General features: G+C 44.3%; 1 protein-coding gene across 1 annotated transcript in view; it reads left to right on the top strand.

Annotated features, from left to right (window-relative positions):
- The first annotated feature begins 13795 nt into the window (after nt 1–13795).
- LOC106571079 (synapse differentiation-inducing gene protein 1-like) overlaps nt 13796–20918 on the top strand; it is a 101989-nt gene continuing 94866 nt past the window's right edge. The window contains exon 1 of the mRNA XM_014143746.3: nt 13796–14529. The gene's annotated coding sequence lies outside the window, so the exon portion shown is untranslated. The remainder of the gene's footprint in view (nt 14530–20918) is intronic.

Below are 20918 nucleotides of genomic sequence, written 5' to 3'. Positions count from 1 at the left end.
ACCTAAGGGACTGTAACATACTCTCTTTTAAGGAATGACGGCTGGATATATTGTCTCCGTCCATTCAGCCAGCGGGGTTCCCCATCCATCGAGCAGACAGTAAGAAAGAACTCTCCGGGAAAAAGAAAGTTGGAGGGATTTGTTTCATGATTACCAACACATGGTGTGAATGTGGTAACATACAGGAAGTCCTTTTGTTCCCCAGATCTGGAATACCTCATCATGAAATGCTGATTGAATTACCTCCCGAGATCATTTTCTTTGGTTATTGTTACTGCCATGTATATTCCTCCCCAAGCCGACACCGCAACAGTGGACACTGGACTTTGTGCAAACTGGAAACAGCATATCCTGAGGCACATTCATTGTAGCTGGGGACTTTAATAAAGGAAATCTGAGGAAAACGCTCCCGAAATTCTTTCAACACATTTTCTGTGCTACAGGCGGGGAGAACAGACTTCACCATTGTTGCTCTCCCTTTTGGGATGGCTACAAGGCCCTCCCCCTGCCTCCCTTCGGCAAATCAGAACACGCCATGCATCCTGCTCCTTCTCACCTATAGGCAGAAACTTAAGCAGGATGCAACCTGGACGGTCCTACGTTGGTCTGACCAATCGGAATCTATGCTTCAAGACTGTTTTGATCACGTGAAATGGGGAATGTTCCCGGGTCACCTCTGAGAATAATATCAATGTATACACTGATTCGGTCACTGGGTTCATCAGGAAGTGCATAGAGGATGTTGTTTCTACTGTGACGATTACAACTTATCCCAACCACAAGCTGTGGATAGATGGCAGCATTCATACAAAAATAAAAACGTGACCAACGCATTTAACCACGGCAAGGTGACTGGGAACAAAGACATGGAAAAACAGACCAGGTTTGACCTTCGTAAGGCAATCAAAGAAGCAAAACGACAGTACAGGAACAAAGTGGAGTCGCCATTCAACGGCTCAGACACTAGACGCATGTGGCAGGAATTCCAGACAATCACGGATTATAAAGTGAAAGCCAGCCACGTCGCAGACACCGACGTCTCGCTCACAGAGAAGCTAATCACCTTCTTCGCCCTCTTCGAAGAAAACAAGACAGAGTCACTGACATGGCCCCCCAACTCACAAGGACTATGTGCTCCTGATCTCCGTGGCCGATGTGAGTTAGACATTGAAGCGTGCTAACCCTTGCATGGCTTCTGGCCCAGACGGCATCACAAGTTGCGTCCTCAGAACATATGACAACAGTGGTAGGCCTAATAGACCTGGTAGGTGTGGTATCCCTGATTACCAACAATGATGGGAAACGTCAACCCTCAACATCAAATAAACGAAGCATGTGACGTTCAGAACTAGCATACCCCCCGCAAACTTCCGGGGAATTTACTAACAATTTACTAAATTACTCACGATAAACGTTCACAAAAAGCATAACAATTATTTTAAGAATTATAGATACAGAACTCCTCTATGCACTCGATATGTCCGATGTTAAAATAGCTTTTTGGTGAAAGCACATTTAGCCTTCACCAAAATCAGATTTACTATAACAAAAATGTTATTACCTTTGTTGTCTTCGTCAGAATGCACTCCCAGGACTTCTACTTCAATAACAAATGTTGGTTTGGTCCCAAATAATCCATCGTTATATTCAAATAGCGGCGTTTTGTTCGTGCGTTCCAGAAACTATCCGAAATGGTAAATCAGGGTCGTGCGCATGGCGCAATTCGTGACAAAAAAATTCTAAATATTCCATTACCGTACTTCGAAGCATGTCAACCGCTGTTTAAAATCAATTTTTATGCAATTTATCTCATAAAAAAGCGATAATATTCCGACCGGGAATCTCCTTTTCGGAAAACAGAGGAAAAAACACAAAGACGGGGGCGGCCAGTGCACGCGCCTAAGCCCACAGTCCCTTGATCGGCCACTTGAGAAAGGCGATAATGTGTTTCAGCCTGGGGCTGGAATGACGACATTCAGGTTTTCCCGGGCTCTGAGAGCCTATTGGAGCCGTGGGAAGTGTCACGTTACCGCAGAGATCCTTAGTTTTAGAAAGAGATGTCAAAGAAAGACAATAAATGGTCAGACAGGCCACTTCCTGTAAAGGAATCTCTCAGGTTTTGACCTGCCATTTGAGTTCTGTTATACTCACAGACACCATTCAAACAGTTGTAGAAACTTTGGAGTGTTTTCTATCCAAAGCCAATAATTATATGCATATTCTTTTTACTGGGCAGGAGTAGTAACCAGATTAAATCGGGTACGTTTTTTATCCAGCCGTGTCAATACTGCCCCCTACCCTCAACAGGTTAATCGTGGACTACAGGAGTCAGCAGAGAGAGAAGTGGAGAGGGTCAAAAGCTTCAAGTTCCTCTGCACGCACATCACTGAGATCCTGAAATGGTCCACTTCACACCGACAGAGTGGTGAATATTGTGCAACAGCACCCCTTCAACCTCAGGAGGCTGAAGAAATGTGTCTTAGCCCGTAAGACCCTCACAAACTTCTACAGATGCACCGTTGAGAGCATTCTGTCGGGCTGTATCACCACCTGGTACGGCAACTGCACCGCCCGCAAACGCAGGGCTCTCCAGAGGGTGGTTTAGTCAGCCCAACGTATGATCGGGGGCACACTACCTGCCCTCCAGGACATCTACAGCACCCAGTGTCACAGGAAGGCCAAGAAGATCATCAAGGACCTCAGCCACCCGAGTCATGGCCTGTTCACCCCGTTACCATCTAGCTGGAAACAGTCCGGTGCATCAAAGTTGGGTCTGAGAGACTGTAAAACAGCTTCTTTCTCCAGGCAGTCAGACTGTTGAACAGCCGGCCCCCGACCAGTACCCTACCATGAACCTTAGCCACGTTCACTAGCCGGCTACCACACTGCATCTTAGAGACTACTGTCCTATTTACATAGAGTCATTGAACATTGGTCGCTTTAATAATGTTTACATACTGTTTAAGCCATATGTAAATACTGTATTTTAGTCATGGATCATATATAACTACCGCTGAAGATAACTTTTTCTTTCCATATACAGCCCATACTGTCTATACCAGGGCTCTCCAACCCTGTTCCTGGAGAGCTAATCTCCTGTAGGTTTACACCAGGGCTCTCCAACCCTGTTCCTGGAGAGCTAATCTCCTGTAGGTTTACACCAGGGCTCTCCAACCCTGTTCCTGGAGAACTACTGTCCTGTAGGTTTACACCAGGGCTCTCCAACCCCGTTCCTGGAGAGCTAATCTCCTGTAGGTTTTCACTCCAACCCCAGTTTTAACTAACCTGATTCACCTTATCAACCAACTAATTATAAGAACCATGTGCACTAGATTGAGATTGGAGCGAAAACCTACAGGACAGCAGCTCTACGGGAACAGGGTTGGAGTTAAAACCTACAGGACAGCAGCTCTCCAGGAACAGGGTTGGAGTTAAAACCTACAGGACAGCAGCTCTACAGGAACAGGGTTGGAGTTAAAACCTACAGGACAGCAGCTCTCCAGGAACAGGGTTGGAGTTAAAACCTACAGGACAGCAGCTCTCCAGGAACAGGGTTGGAGTTAAAACCTACAGGACAGCAGCTCTACAGGAACAGGGTTGGAGTTAAAACCTACAGGACAGTAGCTCTCCAGGAACAGGGTTGGAGTTAAAACCTACAGGACAGCAGCTCTCCAGGAACAGGGTTGGAGTTAACACCTACAGGACAGCAGCTCTACAGGAAAAGGGTTGGAGTTAAAACCTACAGGACAGCAGCTCTACAGGAACAGGGTTGGAGTTAAAACCTACAGGATGGTAGTTCTACAGGAACAGGGTTGGAGTTAAAATCTACAGGACAGTAGCTCTCCAAGAACAGGGTTGGAGTTAAAACCTACAGGATGGTAGTTCTACAGGAACAGGGTTGGAGTTAAAACCTACAGGACAGCAGCTCTCCAGGAACAGGGTTGGAGTTAAAACCTACAGGGTGGTAGTTCTACAGAAACAGGGTTGGAGTGAAAACCTACAGGATGGTAGCTCTCCAGGAACAGGGATGGAGTGAAAACCAACAGGGTGGTAGTTCTACAAGAACAGGGTTGGAGTGAAAACCTACAGGGTGGTAGTTCTACAAGAACAGGGTTGGAGTTAACCTACAGGGTGGTAGTACTCCAGGAACATTGCTAGTTCTGATATTACTGGTTCTGATATTACTGGTTCTGATATTACTGGTTCTGATATTACTGGTTCTGATTTAGCTGGTTCTGATATTACTAGTTCTGATTGTGTTTAACGTTACTGTATTGCTAGATATTGCTGCATTTCGCTGCACCTGCTATAAGAGCTGCAAAACTGTTCCAATGACCAATAAATGTGGATTTGATTTGACACTGAAACACACACACACTTTCCCTCTCTCACGACACACATGCAGGGAGGGAGGAAGTATTCACCACATCAGTACCCTGAGTGCAGAGCAGCAGGCGTCAGACCCTTCACTCACAGATCAAACTGACAACGCCAGCAACACTTTGTGTCTGTGCCAAAAATGGTAGGGCACTAACTTTGACCAGAGACCTATGTACCCTGGTCAAAAGTGGTACACTATACACAGTTTATATATATATACAGCTCAAATAAATAAAGGGAACACTTAAACAACACATCCTAGATCTGAATGAAAGAAATAATCTTATTAAATACTTTTTTCTTTACATAGTTGAATGTGCTGATAACAAAATCACACAAAAATAATAAATGGAAATCCAATTTATCAACCCATGGAGGTCTGGATTTGGAGTCACACTCAAAATTAAAGTGGAAAACCACACTACAGGCTGATCCAACTTTGATGTAATGTCCTTAAAACAAGTCAAAATGAGGCTCAGTAGTGTGTGTGGCCTCCACGTGCCTGTATGACCTCCCTACAATGCCTGGGCATGCTCCTGATGAGGTGGTGGATGGTCTCCTGAGGGATCTCCTCCCAGACCTGGACTAAAGCATCCGCCAACTCCTGGACAGTCTGTGGTGCAACGTGGCGTTGGTGGATGGAGCGAGACATGATGTCCCAGATGTGCTCAATTGGATTCAGGTCTGGGGAACGGGCGGGCCGATCCATAGCATCAATGCCTTCCTCTTGCAGGAACTGCTGACACACCCCAGCCACATGAGGTCTAGCATTGTCTTGCATTAGGAGGAACCCAGGGCCAACCGCACCAGCATATGGTCTCACAAGGGGTCTGAGGATCTCATCTCGGTACCTAATGGCAGTCAGGCTACCTCTGGCGAGCACATGGAGGGCTGTGCGGCCCCCCATAGAAATGCCACCCCACACCATGACTGACCCACCGCCAAACCGGCCATGCTGGAGGATGTTGCAGGTAGCAGAACGTTCTCCACGGCGTCTCCAGACTCTGTCACGTCTGTCACGTGCTCAGTGTGAACCTGCTTTCATCTGTGAAGAGCACAGGGCGCCAGTGGCGAATTTGCCAATCTTGGTGTTCTCTGGCAAATGCCAAACGTCCTGCACGGCGTTAGGCTGTAAGCACAACCCCCACCTGTGTACGTCGGGCCCTCATACCTCCCTCATGGAGTCTGTTTCTGACCGTTTGAGCAGACACATGCACATTTGTGGCCTGCTGGAGGTCATTTTGCAGGGCTCTGGCAGTGCTTCTCCTGCTCCTCCTTGCACAAAGGCGGAGGTAGCGGTCCTGCTGCTGGGTTGTTGCCCTCCTACGGCCTCCTCCACATCTCCTGATGTACTGGCCTGTCTCCTGGTAGCGCCTCCATGCTCTGGACACTACGCTGACAGACACAGCAAACCTTCTTGCCACAGCTCGCATTGATGTGCCATCCTGGATGAGCTGCACTACCTGAGCCACTTGTGTGGGTTGTAGACTCCGTCTCATGTTACCACTAGAGTGAAAGATCAAAACATCAGCCAGGAAGCATAAGAACTGAGAAGTGGTCTGTGGTCACCACCTGCCGAACCACTCCTTTATTGGGGGTGTCTTGCTAATTGCCTATGATTTCCACCTGTTGTCTATTCCATTTGCACAACAGCATGTGAAATGTATTGTCAATCAGTGTTGCTTCCTAAGTGGACAGTTTGATTTCACAGAAGTGTGATTGACTTGGAGTTACATTGTGTTGTTTAAGTGTTCCCTTTATTTTTTTGAGCAGTATATATATATATATATATATATATATTTATACTGAGTAGACAAAACATTAAGAACACCTGCTCTTTCCATAACCTAGACTGACCAGGTGGATCCAGGTGAAAGCTATGATTCCTTATTGATGTCACCTGTTAAATCCACTTCAATCCGTGCAGATGAAGGGGAGGAGACGGGTTAAATAAGGACTTTCAAGCCTCGAGACAATTGAAGCATGGATTGTGTATGTGTCCCATTCAGAGGACGAATGGACAAGACAAAAAGATTTAACCTTTTTTGCCTTTGAACAGGGTATGGTAGAGATCTGAAACACTGCTGGGTTTTTCACGCTCAACAGTTTCCCATGTGTATCAAGATTGTTCCACCACTCACAGGACATCCAGCCAACTTTCGACACCTGGTAGAGTCCATGCCCCGTCAAATTGAGGTTGTTCTGAGGGCAAAAGAGTGTGCAACTCAATATTAGGACGTTTTCATATTGTTTCGTTCACTCAGTTTCTAAACATTAGTAAAGCCATTAAGTACCTTTCAGAGTGAAGGAGAGAAGACCAAGATGGGAGTAATGAAATGAGATTTCAAACTTGGGTACCTGGCTGGTTCTGTTTTGTAGTTTATTGGCTTTAGTGAGCTACTTAAATCTCAAATTAACCCCAATGAGCAATGAGTCTGTCTTTGAACTTTGAATAATGAATAATAAAGTTTGTTTAAAAAAACGAACAGGAGAACAAGGCAGACTGTATCTGATTCGCTTCATAAAACCTGAATGCCATAAAGTGTCCATACTAAGGCTGTTCCCTATTCCTTACAGCAGGGATCATCAACTAGATTCAGCCGCAGGCCAATTTTTTTATTGAGCTGATAGTTGGGGGGCCGGGAACAAAATTACAAATAATTTGTAGACTGCAAATTGACCGCAAGAAGCCCAGACAGATATAATGTTTGACTAAAACATAATAATTTCAAACTTTGCGTACATGTGTATACGATCACGTGGTCTCTCTACTATGCGTGGGAATACATGGGAACAGATTTCTTAAATGAATATCACTTGGAGCTGATTTTCTGGTGTAGTTATATATATTTTTTAATATATATATTTTTTTATAGTCTTTTATATTTGACAATGAACGTTTAAATTAAAGCACACTTTTTTTTTCTCCAACTGTTTAATTTATTTATTTTGCTCAGAAAACTTCGGGGGCCATATAAAATCACTGCCTGTTGGTGAACCCTGCTTTAGTGGATATAGTGTACTCCTATGCATAACATAGGGCTCCGGTCAAAAGTAGTGATCTATATAGGGAATAGCATGCTGTTTCAGACAACCTATAACTCTGGTTTGAAGCTTTTATATCATTGAGTTTCTGGCTAAATATTTGCTAGAGGCTCAATTTGATATACAATGTCATCAAGAAAAGACACAATATCATAGCAGTATTACAGACAGGTTATTAGAAGAAAAAAAAGCTGTTGTTGGTACTGAAATGGAATCTGGCACAATGATGATTAAAGCTGCATTACCTTTCTAAATAAGATATAACACATCACAGATGAACTATCGGAGGACTGTGTGTGTGTGTGTGTGGAATAACACAAATTCTCCTAATAATATGTGCATCACAGCGTGTGGATTAATGTTGGCAGGAAATATAACTGAATGAAGCTAGTAATATAATATTAATTTGTATTATAACCGGCAGAGGTCTTATGTCTGTTTTCATTTCTCTACACCGATGATAGATTGCACCAGAGAATGAACCAGAACTCTAAATTCTATCACGGAAACAAAGAGCGTCTTAGTTCTCATCTCCTCTAATATTCTCTCATCTTTGAAAGTACTGATGTTATGTTTGGTATTGAACTATATATACTCTACAAAAAAATAACACAAGATGCAACAATTTCAAAGATTTTACTGAGTTACAGATCATAGAAGGAAGTCAGTCAATTGAAATAAATTCCTTAGGCTCTAATCTATGGATTTCACATGACTGGCAATACAAATATGCATCTGTTGGTCACAGATACCTTCAAAAAACGGTAGGGATGTGGATCAGAAAACCAGTCAGTATCTGGTGTGACCATCATTTACCTCAAGCAGCGCGACACATCTCCTTCACATAGAGTTGATCAGGCTGTTGATTTGTGTCCTGTGGAATGCTGTCCCTCTCCTCTCCAATGGCTGTGCGAAGTTTCTGGATATTGGCGGGAACTGGAACACGCTGTCGAACACGTTGATCCAGAGCATCCCAAACATGCTCAATGGGTGACATGTCTGGTGAGTATGTAGGTCATGGAAGAACTGGGACATTTTTAGGAATTGTGTACAGATCCTTGTGACATGGGGCCGTGTATTATCATGATGAAAAATGAGGTGATGTTGGGGGGTGAATGGCACGACAATGGGCCTCAGGATCTCGTCACGGTCTCTCTGTTCAATTAAATTGCTGTCAATAAAATGCAATTGTGTTCATTGTCCATGGTTTATGCCTGCCCATACCATAACCCCACCGCCACCATTGGGCACTCTGTTCGCAAGGTTGATATGAGCAAACCGCTTGCCGACAAAACACCATTCACGTGGTCTGCGCATGCTTCTGAAGCCGGTTGAACGTACTTCAAAAATCTCTAAAACGTTGGAAGGGGCATATGGTGGAGAAATTAACATTCAATTCTCTGGCAAAAGCTCTGGTGGACATTTCCGCAGACAGCATGCCAATTGCACGATCCCTCAAAATTTTAGACATCTGTGGTATTGTGTTGTGTGATAAAACTGCACATTTTAGAGTGACCTTTCATTGTCCCCAGCACAAGGTGCACCTGGGTAATGATCATGCTGTTTAATCAGCTTCTTGATATACCATACCTGTCAGGTGGATGGATAATCTTGGCAAAGGAGAAATGCTCACTAACAGGGATGTAAACAAATTTGTGCATAACATTTGAGAAATATGTTTTTTTGTGCGTATGGAACATTTCTGGGATCTTTTATTTCAGCTCATGAAACATAGGACCAACACTTTACATGTTGTGTTAATATTTTTGTTCAGTGTAGCTGCAAAGACGAGAAGTCGGCTGTAACGTCATCAACAACCAATGTGAGGAAGAACCCAATGTCTCCTGTTTTCATAACTGTGAATGAAAACCAATCTGTGTGTGTGTGTGTGGGCATGTGCATGTGTGTGTCTGTGTGCACATGTTTGTGTCTGTGTATGTTTCATAAAGAATTCCTGTGCGTCAGTTTATAGTAAAGTAATTCACCAGGATGTCTCTAAGCTTGAGATATGTGTTGATGAATGGTGTCCATCATGTTTCCACACACATAAGCAATTTGTCACCAGTATGTGTGTGTGGCTGTGTGTTTGTCTTTAACTATCCTTGAAGGTAACAGAAGTCCTCACAAGGATAGTAAAACAAGGAAAATTCTGACAAGTGGGGACATTTTTCCAGTCCCCACAAGGGGTTAGGTTTAGGGTTAGTGGTTAGGCTTAGGGGTTAGGTTTAGGGTTAGTGGTTAGGCTTAGGGGTTAGGTTTAGGGTTAGGTGTTAGGTTTAGGGGTTAGGTTTAGGTGATAGGTTTAGGAGTTAGGTTTAGGGGTTAGGGGTTAGGCTTAGGGGTTAGGTTTAGGGTTAGGTGTTAGGTTTAGGGGTTAGGTTTAGGTGATAGGTTTAGGAGTTAGGTTTAGGGGTTAGGGGTTAGGCTTAGGGGTTAGGTTTAGGTTTGGGGGTTAGGTTTAGGGTTAGGGGTTAGGTTTAGAGGTTAGGTTTAGGGGTTAGGCTTAGGGGTTAGGAGTAGGTTTAGGATTATGGTTAGCGGTTTGGGGTTAAGGTTAGGCTTAGGTTAAGGTTAGGGTTATTTTTAGGGTTAGGGTAAATAGGATTTTGGATGGGAATCAATTTCTTTGGTCCCCACAAGGATAGAAATACAAAACGATGTGTTTGTGCATGTGTGTGTGTGTGTGGTTGTTATTGTGAAGTGTTGTGAATTGAAACACATTCTATAATGCAGTGCTGTGAATTGAAAGACATTCTAGAATGCAGTGCTGTGAATTGAAACACATTCTAGAATGCAGTGCAGTGAATTGAAACACATTCTAGAATGCAGTGCGGTGAATTGTTGTCACAAGTATTCCCAGAATCCCCGGAAATAGCCCACGGAGTGGGAAGGTTACACTCTGAACTGTGTTTGCAAGTCTGTCAGCCATATTGACTTTACCAAACAAAACATTACAATTGTAAATAATAAGGAATAAATTGAAAAAAAGTGTCAAATGAAAAAAAAAGACAGATCCATTGTTTCTACGAAATGTCAGACACCAACATACCATGGCTTCTATCTCCGTGAATGACCACCACAAAGTGTACAGTAGCTTTTTACTAAAGTACTATTCTTGATAACTGGCTATTGTTACACTCATACTCTTTAATTAAACTGCATGGATGAAATGGGGGGGCAGGCTAATCATTGTTTAGTCATCTAAAATGTGTTGTGTTGCCATTGACAATTTGAACAACAATGTACAATTCACCTGCTGCTGCAGTAGAGGTACCCTGCTGCTGAGGTAGAGGTACCCTGCTGCTGAGGTAGAGGTACCCTGCTGCTGAGGTAGAGGTACCCTGCTGCTGAGGTAGAGTCACCCTGCTGCTGAGGTAGAGGCACCCTGCTGCTGAGGTAGAGACACCCTGCTGCTGAGGTAGAGGTACCCTGCTGCTGAGGCAGAGGTACCCTGCTGCTGAGGTAGAGGTACCCTGCTGCTGAAACAGAGGTACCCTGCTGCTGAAACAGAGGTACCCTGCTGCTGAGGTAGAGGTATGCTGCTGCTGAGGTAGAGGTATGCTGCTGCTGAGGTAGAGGTACCCTGCTGCTGAGGAAGAGGTACCCTGCTGCTGAGGAAGAGGTACCCTGCTGCTGAGGTAGAGGCACCCTGCTGCTGAGGTAGAGACACCCTGCTGCTGAGGTAGAGGTACCCTGCTGCTGAGGTAGAGGTACCCTGCTGCTGAAACAGAGTTACCCTGCTCAGCAGCAGGGTATCTCTACCTCAGAAGCAGGGTATCTCTACCTCAGCAGCAGGGTACCTCTATTTCAGCAGCAGGGTACCTCTACCTCAGCAGCAGGGTACCTCTACCTCAGCAGCAGGGTACCTCTACCTCAGCAGCAGGGTACCTCTACCTCAGCAGCAGGGTACCTCTACCTCAGCAGCAGGGTACCTCTACCTCAGCAGCAGGGTACCTCTACCTCAGCAGCAGGGTGTCTCTACCTCAGCAGCAGGGTACCTCTACCTCAGCAGCAGGGTACCTCTACCTCAGCAGCAGGGTACCTCTACCTCAGCAGCAGGGTACCTCTACCTCAGCAGCAGGGTACCTCTACCTCAGCAGCAGGGTACCTCTACCTCAGCAGCAGTGTGTCTCTTCCCTCAGCAGCAGGGTGTCTCTACCTCAGCAGCAGGGTGTCTCTACCTCAGCAGCAGGGTATCTCTACCTCAGCAGCAGGGTGTCTCTACCTCAGCAGCAGGGTGTCTCTACCTCAGCAGCAGGGTACCTCTACCTCAGCAGCAGGGTACCTCTATTTCAGCGGCAGGGTGTCTCTACCTCAGCGGCAGGGTACCTCTATTTCAGCGGCAGGGTACCTCTACCTCAGCGGCAGGGTACCTCTACCTCAGCGGCAGGGTACCTCTACCTCAGCGGCAGGGTACCTCTACCTCAGAGGCAGGGTACCTCTACCTCAGCAGCAGGGTACGTCTACCTCAGCAGCAGGGTACCTCTACCTCAGAGGCAGGGTACCTCTACCTCAGAGGCAGGGTACCTCTACCTCAGCAGCAGGGTACCTCTACCTCAGCAGCAGGGTACCTCTACCTCAGCAGCAGGGTACCTCTACCTCAGCAGCAGGGTGTCTCTACCTCAGCAGCAGGGTACCTCTACCTCAGCAGCAGGGTACCTCTACCTCAGCAGCAGGGTACCTCTACCTCAGCTGCAGGGTACCTCTATTTCAGCAGCAGGGTACCTCTACCTCAGCAGCAGGGTACCTCTACCTCAGCAGCAGGGCGTTTCCAACTGCCTTCCATTGTTCTATTTTTTTCTCATGCTGCAGTTTAAATTCCAGCAGCAGCTCGAGTCACATCGCTTGACTTCAACAACATACCCATGCTCTGCACATTGGCATTCCTTACCTTCCCTCCTAATAATGTCCACTGTTTGAGAAGAAACTTCTGAATTTAGCCTAGGTGTTCTCAGTTTGTAATTATATCCACTGGCATAATGCAGTTTCTCTGGACAACCGCAAATTCGGAGTTCGCCCTCCTAAAATAAAATAAAATCGAATTGATCGCAAGACAGCCACTTACAAACTAGGCCTATAGCCTACCGATCAATGTCCATGGAATTGAGACATGTCTATGCGGCTGCTTATCAAATCGTTTATAGGTTTTCTGTGGTGCCAGACAATGTAGCCTGTAGCTTTGCTAATGCATAAATGTTTTTCGGCAGGCCAATTTGGTCATCGTTTCCTCAAAGCCCAACATTTCACAACGCTAATCAAGACTGCCATGATTAAGACTGCTGGCTGGTAGCTATAATGTCATTATTTGTTCAGTAATTAAAGTTGGAAATTTAAACATTGCAGATTGTAAAATACATTTTTGATACAACATCATACTAATCAGCAACCAATAGATAAAAAAAAATAAAATACAACTGTCCTTTATAGCCTACCTGAACCTGCATGACATGAACCATTCTCGCTCTCTCCCAGCTTGGATCCAAAGTTGTTGTGTGTAAAACCAGTTCATCCACCTCTGGCCTGCTGGCCCCCCTACCTCTGCGGAAGCACAGTTCCCGCTCAGCCCAGTCAAAACTGTTCGCTGCTCTGGCACCCCAATGGTGGAACAAGCTCCCTCACGACGCCAGGACAGCGGAGTCAATCACCACCTTCCGGAGACACCTGAAACCCCACCTCTTTAAGGAATACCTAGGATAGGATAAAGTAATTCTTCTAACCCCCCCTAAAAGATTTAGATGCACTATTGTAAAGTGGTTGTTCCACTGGACATCATAAGGTGAATGCACCAATTTGTAAGTCGCTCTGGATAAGAGCGTCTGCTAAATGACTTACATGTAAAAATGTAAATGTAAATGTTAATACCAAATAATGCAGTCAGTCCACCCTGAAAACACTTGAGAGACTCCCCTGGTCTTCTGAAGATCTCCTGACACACTGTACATTAGATGTCCATTTCGCTGAACACAATTTAAACGCAGTCAATTTAAACCAAGACATACCAGATATAAGGGACTGTTGTTGATATTGCAGCCACACAACTCAAACACCAGTTCACCAGTATGAAGAAAACAGCCTTTTTATAAATCATTTTTTTGAGCCCTCAAGAACTATTGATCTGTTTGCATCTGCCAATGTATTGTCTATCCCAGTATCCCGACGACCTGTCCCAGAGCTTCCTATACAGTTCTCCCTTGCGGAGGCAGCAAGGGTGTCCAATACGCCAGTGATTATAACCAATAGGCTTTCCACTGCCAGACTCGCGAACATAAACATATTATACAAACAGTGTCAGGATGCTGTTAACATTAGGCATGAGAGTTGGATGAACTTGCAGCACACTTCACGATAAAATTACACAATTATCTCGGATGAGGACAGATACAAGTCTGGTGGGATACTGTACGGAGCTCGCAAACTGTACACAAAAATAAATAAAGACAAATTGTAAAAGGAAGGAAGACGATACTACTTGGCTGTGAGAATTTGTTAAAAAAAATAGAGCATCTTCAAAGCATGTCTTTATAAACACATACAAAACGAATTATAGGCTACAAGTCTCTCTAGATACATGCCAAGGGCACGTTGACGTGTATTGTCACGAACCCTATTAAATGTTGATCTGCACAAGGAAAGCGGACTTGGAGACGCATTGCCATTTCGCTCTGAGAACACCGAGTTGGTTTTGAGTGACGTTTCTTCTCTTTTCCTCCGGGGCTATCAGTCTGCGAGCTACACCGTTTTCTAATTGATCCGTCATAAATGTCATTCCTGAACATAAGAAAGCAGCGACAGCAGCTTACTCCTGTATCGTATTATTTCGTCTCATTAATTTCGAAGCCAGAGGATCGATAAACAAGATCAATTTTTTTGTTGAGAGTTGAGAGAAATCAATAGGCGACATATCAACTGCCACGCCGAGACCTATTCCCTCATTGAAGTGAACGCAGTGACATAACGACTCTAACGGACTCGGTCAGATCAGGTGAATAATTTTCAAAGACAAGGACTATCATTGGTCTCACACCAACCGACAATAATGCCAACAGAAATACAAGCAAGTGGCTGTACATGTCAAACAACGTTTGGATTGTCAGGAATTCGCAGGTAAGACATGTAATGTATTTTAGATATTATTTTACAAAAGTAACCAACTGTCCTTTTCTTTACGCATCCAACCATATAGCTGTGGTATGTCGTGTTCTTCCCATACGATCATATCTCAGCGCGGAGTGAAAGGAGTGCTTGTTGATTTATGAGAAAATGTATCAACTGCCTAAATGCACATTGTTAACGCAAATTGACTTGTATGTTAAAACGGTCAATAATATAGTGTTGGACTGTGGCTTTTAGGGTAACCAAATTGGAAGCGCGCACTTTGCGCATAGGCTGTGTTGTGCCTGTGTGTTGGAACGGTGCGGATATTGGCACATTGGATGCTACGTGTTGTGCAATTGGTCTACCCCATCACTGGTCGTTAAAGTCAGTGTATTTTTGTTACTAGATTAGATAAGGACTTAGTTTATAGCCGTGTGAAACACTGAGAGTTACTTTTTTTTTATTGTTTTTTTTTCTTTGCAGTGGGTTTTGAGGCATGAGCATACAGCCTCAAATACCTGAAGTGTACATATCTACACATATGACACCTTTGTTGTAAATACTAGATCCATTATCCCTGTAGCTTTCAACATACTGTGTATACTGTACATCCTGACAATAATTGCACAGAATTTTTAATGACAAGAGGATACTGATTCCAAATAGAAAAGTATGGACTATTGTAAACTGCCCCCAAAAAATAGAGGGAGACAGTGCCACATCTGAATATTCAAACATCTTTGCAATGGTGTTCCGTGGATCTTAAATTCTCTGTGTGAGGAAGATGAAACAGAAAGTATTTTTTTTTGTCAACTCCCTTTTCTCTCTTAAGTGAACTACTCACAAGATGATTAATTAATTCTTATCAGAGAAGTGGCGGAGACAGAATCAAAAGAGTACAGTTTTGTTGGAGCACTGTTCAGTTCCGTATCTCTCTCTCTCGTGTGTGTCGCCAAGAGGAAATCAGAGGAGAGCTATAGTCAGGTTGTATCAGCAGGAGTCAGGCGTGTTAATGGCTGGGACTACAGTGGACAGCTGCTGCAGCAACACACACACACACACACACACACACACACACACACACACACACACACACACACACACACACACACACACACACACACACACACACACACACACACCTCCGATATACTTCCAGTGAATGGAAGGATGCTTCTCACTCAAAATGAAAAGCAGCACTATACAGAAATAACCGTCTTCTCTCAGATCTCTCTGTGTCTCTGTCTCGGTCTATCTCGCTCTGTCTGTCTGTCTGTCTGTCTGTCTGTCTGTCTGTCTGTCTGTCTGTCTGTCTGTCTGTCTGTCTGTCTGTCTGTCTGTCTGTCTGTCTGTCTGTCTGTCTGTCTGTCTGTCTGTCTGTCTGTGTCTCTATCTGCATCTCTCTGCCTCTCTCTGCCTCTCTGTCTCTCTCTGTGTCTCTCTGTGTCTCTCTGTGTCTCTATATGTCTCTCTATGTCTCTCTGTGTCGTGTGTGTGTTTAATATGCTAGTCTGCATTGTACAGGAATCTGAGACAGTGATGATCGCTCCTGATAACACAGTTAGAAAGGATTAGGGCCTAGTGGACATAGTGTTGATGACATAGTGTTGATGACATAGTGTTGATGACATTGTGTTGATAACATAGTGTTGATGACATAGTGTTGATGACATTGTGTTGATGACATAGTGTTGATAGCATAGTGTTGTGATGACATAGTATTGATGACATAGTGTTGATGACATTGTGTTGATGACATTGTGTTGATGACATAGTGTTGATGACATTGTGTTGATGACATTGTGTTGATGACATAGTGTTGATGACATTGTGTTGATGACATTGTGTTGATGACATAGTGTTGATGACATAGTATTGATGACATTGTGTTGATGACATTGTGTTGATGACATTGTGTTGATGACATAGTGTTGATGACATAGTGTTGATGACTTTGTGTTGATGACATTGTGTTGATGACATTGTGTTGATGACATTGTGTTGATGACATAGTGTTGATGGCATTGTGTTGATGACATTGTGTTGATGACATAGTGTTGATGACATTGTGTTGATGACATAGTGTTGATGACTTTGTGTTGATGACATTGTGTTGATGACATAGTGTTGATGACATAGTGTTGATGACATTGTGTTGATGACATAGTGTTGATGACATAGTGTTGATGACATTGTGTTGATTACTTTGTGTTGATTACTTTGTGTTGGCAGTTTCCTTTGATGGTGGTGGTAGTTATTAATACGATCAATCTACAGTACAGTCCCCATTCCATTACACACATCTGTGTTTGTTAACAGGTAAGATCATACTGTATGACTACAGTGGTATTTTAATAAGGGGATAGGAGAGCAGTAAGAGAACCATTTAGGAAGACGATTCATGTGCTTGATTCAGGTTCTTTACCATTGGCATAGGAGCAGTACAGAGAACCGTTTAGGATGAAGATGATTCATGAAGAATTGGGTTTAGAATAACACCTGCCACATGAGACTAGTCAAGCTCTTCTTCATTTTCTTCTTCTTCTCTAGTCTAGCTCTTCTTCTTCTTCTTCTTCTTCTTCTCTAGTCTAGCTCTTCTTCTTCTTCTTCTCTAGTCTAGCTCTTCTTCTTCTCTCTAGTCTAGCTCTTCTTCTTCTTCTCTAGTCTAGCTCTTCTTCTTCTTCTTCTCTAGTCTAGCTCTTCTTCTTCTCTAGTCTAGCTCTTCTTCTTCTTCTCTCTAGTCTAGCTCTTCTTCTTCTTCTCTAGTCTAGCTCTTCTTCTTCTTCTCTAGTCTAGCTCTTCTCTTCTTCTTCTTCTTCTTCTCTAGTCTAGCTCTTCTTCTTCTTCTCTCTAGTCTAGCTCTTCTTCTTCTTCTTCTCTAGTCTAGCTCTTCTTCTTCTTCTTATCTCTAGTCTAGCTCTTCTTCTCTAGTCTAGCTCTTCTTCTTCTTCTCTCTAGTCTAGCTCTTCTTCTTCTTCTCTAGTCTAGCTCTTCTTCTTCTTCTTCTCTAGTCTAGCTCTTCTTCTTCTTCTTCTTCTTCTCTAGTCTAGCTCTTCTTCTTCTTCTCTCTAGTCTAGCTCTTCTTCTCTAGTCTAGCTCTTCTTCTTCTTCTCTCTAGTCTAGCTCTTCTTCTTCTTCTTCTCTAGTCTAGCTCTTCTTCTTCTTCTTCTCTAGTCTAGCTCTTCTTCTTCTTCTTCTTCTTCTCTACTCTAGCTCTTCTTCTTCTTCTCTAGTCTATCTCTTATTCTTCTCTCTAGTCTAGCTCTTCTTCTTCTCTAGTCTAGCTCTGCTTCTTCTTCTTCTCTAGTCTAGCTCTTCTTCTTCTCTAGTCTAGCTCTTCTTCTTCTCTAGTCTAGCTCTTCTTCTTCTCTAGTCTAGCTCTTCTTCTTCACTAGTCTAGCTCTTCTTCTTCTTCACTAGTCTAGCTCTTCTTCTTCTTCACTAGTCTAGCTCTTCTTCTTCTTCTTCTTCCTCCTCTGTTTGTTGCACATGTATTATATCTTACCATTGCGTCACAGCTTCACGGTAGAATACTGATTGCTCAGTCATAGCTAGAGAGAGAAAGAATTTAGCTGTCTGTCTTCATCGTCGTGGCAGCAGGATAAAGCAGGCCTGGAAAAACAGCCCTGACCGATAAGACACATCGGTATTCTAATGCATCTTCAACGGCTGGCCTTGGGGCTGGGCTGATAATGCCTGCCCTCGCTTGCTGAGGTCAGTTTCTTGATTGGCAGCAGGCTGACACAAGGAAATGTTTCCTGGCTGGCTGCTGCCTGCTGTCTAATAGGGTTGTAGCCCGTAGCACACGGCAGCCCTGTATCAATATGTATCAGCCCTGCTAGTGGAGTGTACAGGGTGAGTGGCCATAGCCCCACTTGTACAGACGACATGCTGCTTACAGGTGGAGGTGGAAGCTGTTGTGTTCTCATCAGCCACCATTTACCCCCAGGGCCATGTCAGAAAACACAACAGCACCCAGGCTACACAAACAGTGCATTCGGAAAGTTTTTAAACCCCTTGACTTTTTCCACATTTTGTTGTGTTACAGCCTTATTCAAAAAAATGTAATCTACACAATATAATGTATTTATAAAAGATTTACATTTACATTTTACATTTTAGTCATTTAGCAGACGCTCTTATCCAGAGCAACTTACAGTAGTGAATGCATACATTTCATACAATTTCATACATTGTTTTTTTTTCTGTGCTGGCCCCCCGTGGGAATCGAACCCACAACCCTGGCGTTGCAAACACCATGCTCTACCAACTGAGCTACAGGGAAGGCTGCCTTCAGCTCATCTGCAATGTAGAGACCGGTGTGTCTGTTGTCCCTTGTGTCTGTGCTCTTGTAGAATACTGGTTGAGGGGTGGAGATGATGTAGTTCATTATTCCTTGCCCACAAACATTCGACCACCCATCAGAGATGATCGCAATACAGTCTGCTTTTTCTATGATTTGCTTGACCTTCACTTGAACTCTGTTGAACTCTGCATCCAGCAAATTAGTAGATAAAAAGATCCCCACAGCATAATGCTGTCACCACCATGCTTCACCGTAGGGATGGTGCCAGGTTTCCTCCAGATGTGATGCTTGGCATTCAGGCCAAAAAGTTCAATCTTGGTTTCCTCAGATCAGAGAATCTTGTTTCTCTTGGTCTGAGAGTCTTTCGGTGCCCTTTGGCAAACTCCAAGCGGGTTGTCATGTGCTTTTTACTGAGGAGTGGTTTCTGTCTGGCCACTCTGTAATAAAGGCCTGATTGGTGGAGTGCTGCAGAGATGGTTGTCTTTCTGGAAGGTTCTCCCATCTCCAGAGAGGAACTCTAGAGCTCTGTCAGAGTGACCATCGGGTTTTCGGTTACCTCCCTGACCAAGGCCCTTCTCCCCAGATTGCTCAGTTTGGCTGGGCGGCCAGCTGTAGGAAGAGTCTTGGTGGTTCAAAACGTATTCCATTTAAGAATGATAGAGGCCACTGTGTTCTCGGGGACCTTCAATGATGCTGAAATGTTTTGGTACCCTTTCCCAGATCTGTGCCTAGACACAAACCTATCTCGGAGCTCTACGGACAATTTCTTCGACCTCATGACTTGGTTTTTGCTCTCACATGCACTGACATCTGTGGGACCTTATATAGATAGGTGTGTGCCTTTCCAAATCATGTTCAATCAATTTAATTTACCACAGGTGGACTGCAATCAAGTTGTAGAAACATCTCAAGGATGATCAATGAAAAAAGGATGCACCTGAGCTCAATTTCATGCCTCATAGCAAAGGGTCTGAATACTTATGCAAATAAGGTATTTCTGGGCTTTGTCATTATGGGGTATTGTGTGTAGATTGCTGAGATTTTTGTTGTTGTTTTAATCGATTTTAGAATAAGGCTGTAACGTAACAAAATGTGGAAAAAATCATGGGGTCTGAATAATTTCCAAAGGCACTGTCTCTGTCTCCTGCTCTGTCTCCCACTCTGTCTCTCTTCATCTATCATTCTCTCTGCCCCCAACACACAATTGTGTCCTATATCAGCCAGCCTCCCTTCACACAACTCAGTTCCACCCATCAGCCAGCCTCCCTTCACAGAGCACAGCACAGCTCCATCCATCAGCCAGCCTCCCTTCACACAACTCAGTTCCACCCATCAGCCAGCCTCCCTTCACAGAGCACAGCACAGCTCCATCCATCAGCCAGCCTCCCTTCACACAACTCAGTTTCACCCATCAGCCAGCCTCCCTTCACAGAGCACAGCACAGCTCCATCCATCAGCCAGCCTCCCTTCACACAACTCAGCTCCATCCATCAGCCAGCCTCCTTTCACACAACTCAGCTCCATCCATCAGCCATCCTCCCTTCATACAACTCAGCTCCATCCATCAGCCAGCCTCCCTTCATACAACTCAGCTCCAACCATCAGCCATCCTCCCTTCATACAACTCAGCTCCATCCATCGGCCAGCCTCCCTTCACACATCTCAGCTCCAACCATCAGCCAGCCTCCCTTCACACATCTCAGCTCCAACCATCAGCCATCCTCCCTTCATACAACTCAGTTCCATCCATTCATGCCTAAACCATAAACCTTCATTTCTTCCACTGACGTTTAGGCTTCTGTGCTATCCCAAACTGATTTCACACATCACTGGGAGGTAATAGAATAGAGATAAAGTTGATGTCAATGGATAGTTCTGTAAGACACACACACACACACACACACACACACACACACACACACACACACACACACACACACACACACACACACACACACACACACACACACACCACACACACACACACACACACACACACACAAACAAAGCTGATGTCGATGGCTAGCTCTGTAACACTTCTGTAACAGTTGATTCGAGTTACAGTGACAGAAATATATCTAACACTGAGTAT

The sequence above is a fragment of the Salmo salar genome, chromosome 15 (genome assembly GCF_965601325.2).
Source record: "Salmo salar chromosome 15, fSalSal1, whole genome shotgun sequence".
In the NCBI taxonomy this organism is placed as follows: domain Eukaryota; kingdom Metazoa; phylum Chordata; class Actinopteri; order Salmoniformes; family Salmonidae; genus Salmo; species Salmo salar.
Note: the sequence above shows the minus strand (reverse complement) of the source record. Positions and strands in the feature narration are given on the sequence as shown.